Source organism: Fomitiporia mediterranea, assembly GCF_000271605.1.
Source record: "Fomitiporia mediterranea MF3/22 unplaced genomic scaffold FOMMEscaffold_15, whole genome shotgun sequence".
Taxonomy (NCBI): Eukaryota; Fungi; Basidiomycota; class Agaricomycetes; order Hymenochaetales; family Hymenochaetaceae; genus Fomitiporia; species Fomitiporia mediterranea.
Genome location: NW_006760400.1, coordinates 92,364 through 99,124, shown reverse-complemented (window position 1 = coordinate 99,124; position 6,761 = coordinate 92,364).

The window sequence follows — 6,761 nt, the reverse complement described above, 5'->3', positions numbered from 1 at the left end:
CTTTGTACAAAATCACATAAACTACACTGCAGCCAATATTTTTACAAACAGCTATAACATTAGATTCTTTGTAATGACTTAGTAAATATGTCTTGTATAATATACAACATTGAATAGTAATGTAATCAACATTTCCACATTGTTTAATTGTTTGATTATAGTGTGATTGAATGTATATAATTACTCCCTCTTAATTTGAGAAGGGTTCCTTTGAGTAATTGGATTGTATATTTAATTACTTTGTCTTGTCCATTTTCTTTGTTTTATTTAACTGTTTGTTAGTTGTATATATGTCTAGTAGTTTATAACTCTTTATTAGACTATTTGTTCAACTGTAATATTATGTACTTTCTATTTGTACTATATGTTTTAATTTTGCTCAATTCTTGTGTATTTAAGGAGAGTATTATAACATTAAATATTATCACTTCAATGTTTTCAATCATTTAAATATGAATATATAGTTATGTTCTATATTTCAATGTGTTCTATGAATGTTATTCACTTTTAAATCACATTTGCATCTGTTTATTTTGTTTATCATAAATATTTGTTATTCATTTTTGAAATTGTGTCAGTACTCTCTTAGCACTATTGCTAACATTAATTGTTGTAGTGTAGTTCTACTTACTGTTATGTATTTACTGTTATCTGATTAATAACAAAAGTATTAAAGCTGTATGAATGTGTGTCTGTTTTTACTTGTTGTATTATTCCTTATATTGTAGGCACAGGCTTTAAGTAAGGCTGTTGTAACAAGAATATACTATTGTGAGCTGTGTTACCCACTGTTATAAGCTGAGTTAACTGTAGATATTATATTATGAATAAATATCTTTCTGCCACAATTTTAACATTGTTTACTAATGTATTAAATGTGTTTTTGTTTGATTAATACTTTAATCATTTATATAATAATGTATTATCTACAATTATCATTTTATTTAATGTTACTAATTGTTTCATTATAGCATTTTGTGCTTATAAGCTTTATAGATTTAATATGTACTTCATAGTTTATTATTTCATACTTCTAGTACAAGAATTATAATATTTATTTGTCTGTTACATATTATTATGTTAATATATATGTATTTTAATTATATTACATTGTTTAGTTTATGTATAATAGTATTAATACTTTTAATACATTAGTTATTTCATTTCAGTTTGTATTTTTATATTATTTGTCATTTATGTTATGACTTTAAAGGTTTGTGTGTTTACATGATGTTTATTTCATTTAAATAGTTTGTATTAGTTACATTAACTTAATACTTTAGTATTATGTATATTCTGTTATTAGTATACATACTATTGTTACAATATATTCATAACTATTGTCTGTTAAATTTTATAGTTGTATAGAGTTTATTACTCTTATTGTTTATTTAAAATAGTATATAATTATTATTATTATTGTTTTTTATTCATTATAGTTTTGTACTATAAATAATTTATTAAAATTAATTATGTACATTATACTAGATTGATTTATTCATATACTAGTTATATTAATATAATGTTTTGCTTCTTTAAACTTTATAGTATTATTATATTATACTTTTATATATAGTATAAGTGTTTATTCTTTCTTCTGTTGTTATTATACATTTCTGTAATTGTTACAATTCCTAATATCTTCTATCCTTATACCTCTCTTATACTACTCTCTAGACCTTAAAACCTTTAGGAATCTTAACTAAGTTTAAAGATGACCTAAACTCTATGTTTCTCTTTTCTTATTAGTTCTCCTCTTCTTCCTCTTTATCCTCCTACTTTTTCTAAACTCTTACAGTTGCTCACACCCTTTGTAAATCCTTTCAACCCTTTTCCTTAGCTTGACTTTTACTATTCCTTTTATAGTATAGTTCTACTCTTCCTCTTACATATATATACTCTGAAAAATGCTTGTATATACTCTAGTCTTGTTTCTAGTTTATACTAGCTTGCCTCTCTCCTCCCTCTCTACTTGTTATGTTCTAGTCTCCTTCCTCTAATCTTAACTGTTACTAACATTAGGAAAAAGACTCATTTCTGACTGTTATACAATAACTAGACACTATTATATTATTCTACTACTGTTAGAACACAAACATTTATTAGTATATATAGTGTGGACCAGGTGTCAAGCCAAGCTTAACATTGCACCCTTTTGGTGAAGAGGTTCTATGTATGGTCCACTATATATGGTACTCTCTCACATAATGTTAAGCTTAGAGTAGTCAGGGGTTTGATCCTAATGTAGGGTTGTTTGTGAGCAAAAGTATTAGGCTAAGAATAAGCTTCCTAAAGGGGGGGAGTGAATTTCTTAGTTGCTTAGAATACTAGGGCTAGGACTCTATATTAGGATATCTCTTCCTACCTCTAAAGACTGTCAAGGTTAAGCTAGAAATAGTAACCCTTAGGGTCAAACTCTATATACTAGTTATGTGAGAACACATGACTCTAGAGAGGAGAGTAATGTTAGGACACAAACATTTATCAGTATATATAGTGTGGACCAGGTGTTAAGCCAAGCTTAACATTACACCCTTTTAGTGAAGAGGTTCTATGTATGGTCCACTATATATAGTAATCCCTTACAACTACTATACAAGCTTATAGTGTACTATAGTAACTTTCTTAAACTACTTTAAGTCTTTCAACATTCCTTATACTTGTATTTCCTTACAACCTACCTGTACTTATAAACTACTCTTTTAACTCCTTTCTTATTATCTTATTCAAACTTGTACACCTTTCTACTGTTATCATAGTTAGTAGGACTCTGTCAATATTGTTTTCAAACCTTTCTCTATTCTCTTATTGTTTTATATTCTACCTAGTAGAACTTTCTACTTATTTTCACTTATTCAGCTCTAGACTCACTTTAGAACACTATGTAATTAACTATTATAATGTTAATCCTTTCAGACCTTTTATTTAACACTATTTCTAAGTTATTAGACTATTAAAACCTTTAAGAAAGCTCTCTAGTATTAGATTCATTATGTTCTCCCTTTCTAGAGTTGATACTTAGTAGGATAACAATTCTACTAACACTTAGTACCTTTGTAATTGATCTAACACTGTTTTTACAACTGTTAACTTGTATTACAATTAATGATACAACTAATACAAATGGAACAGATAGTAGAACAGTAAGACATGTTTAGATACACAATTCTAGACATGTCTGAGTAAAAAAACATATTCTATGACACATAGTAATGTATGGAACAACTAAGACATTCAAACAGATGAATACTATAATAGTATACTACTTATTAACTAAATACAAAACATTATCAGGGTCTATGCCCTCATTACTCATGTGATAACCTAAGAACTTAAGTATTCTAACAGGTTATAAGCCTTACACTCTCTGCTTAACACATTATACTGCTACTACAAGACTACACTTTACATTAATACTATACATATATAATGGATTCCCTAAGCATGTATAACATATATACTTTGAACAGAAACATTCTGAACCCATCAACACCTGTAGAACAGATGAGCAGGACAAATACAATCTGTTACAAACCTGCTAATGTCCCTAAATATTTTAGACACAACATTACACAGCTTAAGAACACATTAGGATACAAGATATGGAAGTACTGTATCAATTCTGCTATTACTGCTACAGGCTATACATACTTGTTCATGGATGAAGCAAAGCCTGAAGATATTAAGATAGTACACACAATATATGTGTTAATAATCAATAAAATAGCAGATCAAATTATGGCAAACTTCTTACATACAGGCACATTAATAAAGACTCTTACTATAGGTCTAGAGGAATGCTTTAATCTGTATACAGTCATGTATAAAGCATACATTGAGTCCTTATTGTTTAAATGCTTAGATCATGTTAAAAACTTTGGTAGAATGCTTGACAAGCTTGAGCAAATATATGCACAACTTGTAGCAGATGATTTAAAGCCTACAGACACTACATACAGAGCAGCTATCTATAATACAATACTGATAGAGTATACAGGTACTATTACAGCTATGAAACAAGCCTAGAACATGTTCTATGACAGAAAGCCTAAAGACAAGTACTAACCAATAAAACCACAAAGACTTATTACAGTATTATGTTAGGCATTCAGTGATTATCATATTAAAAATCTGAGCCAATACAATAACTACAAGCTTATAATATACAGAAAGGCTAATACATTCTGGACAAAGAATAAAAAGAACAGATCAAAGAAGAAATTTAAGAATCTGAGCACACCAAACTCAGCATCAAAGTGTTTCAATTGTGGCAAATTAGGACACTTCACCTGTGATTGTTGCAAGCCTCTAACACAATCAACACTAGATACTTGAGCCAAAAAGGTTAATCCTACAGTAAATGCAGTAGAAGTAACAGAGGCAAAGTCTATACTAGTAGGATCTACAGTACAGATTAGTGCTTATGTAGATCAGGTATTAGATGTCAAAATGATAGAGATACCAGCCTCTCAGCAGGCTAATGCTATTACAGCCAAAGAGCCAAACAACCTATTTACTAATTGGGTACATTATAATAATATTTCAGACAAGAATAATGCATTGATAAATAAATTTATCCCTAATACAATCAATATAATTGATTCTAGTACTATAATACATACTACACCATATTACTTTTGTCTCTCAAACATACAAAACATATCCCTGTTAATAGTTACACTCACAAACAAATCAGTAGTGACTCTTACAAAGGTGGGAGATATGACTATTGAGATTAAAAGGGGAAATTCAGAACATACACACATTCCTGTAATTAGTAAAATAATGTTGAAAAATGTTTATTATCATTCAGACTTGAACTTTTCACTTATAAGTCAAGCATTATTATGCAACAGCAGTTTCACATTCATGTTTAAACAAAAAGAATGTATTATCCATCATAAACAACACAAAATAGGAATGATTAAACTTGAAAACAACCTATATGTATTAAGAAACACTCATTATATTAATTCTATGAGCAGAATAAGTGTTTATAAACTGTATAAATGTCTTGGTCATATTAGTTATGATTATATCAAACATTTATTACAGCACAACACATTAATATTATCTTAAAAGATAATAGATTTCAATGAAAAACAATGTGTTGATTGTATAAATGCAAACATTGAAAGAACAGCAATTCTGAAAATTTGATCTTTAGACATAAGTGCAAACTACAGTAATATAATACATATGAACATTGTTGGTCCAGTATCTTATAAAGGATATAGGAATATAAGATATCTTTTAATGTTAGTTGATGATGCAACATGTTGGGTATCTTTATTAAAACTTTGGATGAAAGACAACACATATACACAGAATGTTCAATAGAGTACAAACATATTTACACAATATGGTATAAAAATAAAACAATTGCAAAGCAATAACAATACAGTATTCTGTGGAAGATATTTCCAAGATTACTTGATTAGTCAAGGAACAAAATCCAGACTAACAGTTAAGCATACTCCACAACAGAATAGAGTAGCAGAACAGATGTATAAAACAATATTTAGACAAATTCATACATCCATTACTTCACAAAACATTCTGTTATGTCTATGAGCAGAAGCAGCTATGTTACAAGTATATATTCATAATAGAACACCTTAAAATGTAATAGAATATGTAACTCCTTATTATAAACAATACAAACACAATACTAGTATTGATAACATACATGAATTCAGTCAATACATTATTATACAAAATAAAAACCCATTTAAAATAACAGATAAAGGTTATTACAGACAATGGATTGGTTTTGACAATAATTCTAAAGGTTATGTTATATAGCATTATAGAAAGATAACTATTGAACAAAACATCCAATTCCTTAAAGCCAAACCTTCAAAAATTAAAGGGGACTTGGAAGAAATACAAGGAAACAAATTTGGTATTGAGGGGAATTCTTATTTACCCAAAACCAAAGAGCTAGATAATGATGATGAGTATTGCAACCATGTAAAAAGATTAGACACTCCTGAAAGTAAGGGGAAACACTCTCAAATAATTAAACAACTTTAGTATGTTTCTCTAGGACAAGCTGAACAAAGCCATTACTCTGTAACAACTTCAGATCTACAACAAGACCCTGGTACATCCTCAGAAGACAAGGGGACACTTCTTGAGAAAGCAAAACACTAAAGGGAAATGTGAAACAATTGAGAGCTTATAAATAAAGAGCAATCTAATGAATCCAATCAAGAATATGACAGAATCATGTAGTTAAGACACTCTACTCAAAAGAGAAAGTATACAGAACATTTAGGTGAATCAAATATACCTAATAAATGCTTGAAAGGTCTATCATACATTGACAAAACAAATATTATGATTTACCTTAATGAATTTAACAATCTACATACAGAAATAATAGTGGATCTATTAACATATAAAGAAGCAATTGAAAGAAATGATTGCCAGCTTTGGAATAAAGCTATGAACAAAGAAATACAACAATTAATACATTGTAATACATGAGAAATTGTAAATCCTCCTAATAACACAAATGTTATTAGAACACAATTTGTATATAAAACAAAACATCTAGCAGACAATTCTATCAAGAAACAAAAAGCTAGATTGGTAGTACAAGGAGTATACTAACAAGACAGTAAAGATTATAACAATAATGATCTATTTGCTCTTACTACACACATATCTTTAATAAGACTTGTAATAGTGTAGAGATGTTTAAAGAACTTTGAGATACATTAAGTAGATGTTAAATCTGCATACTTAAACAGAGA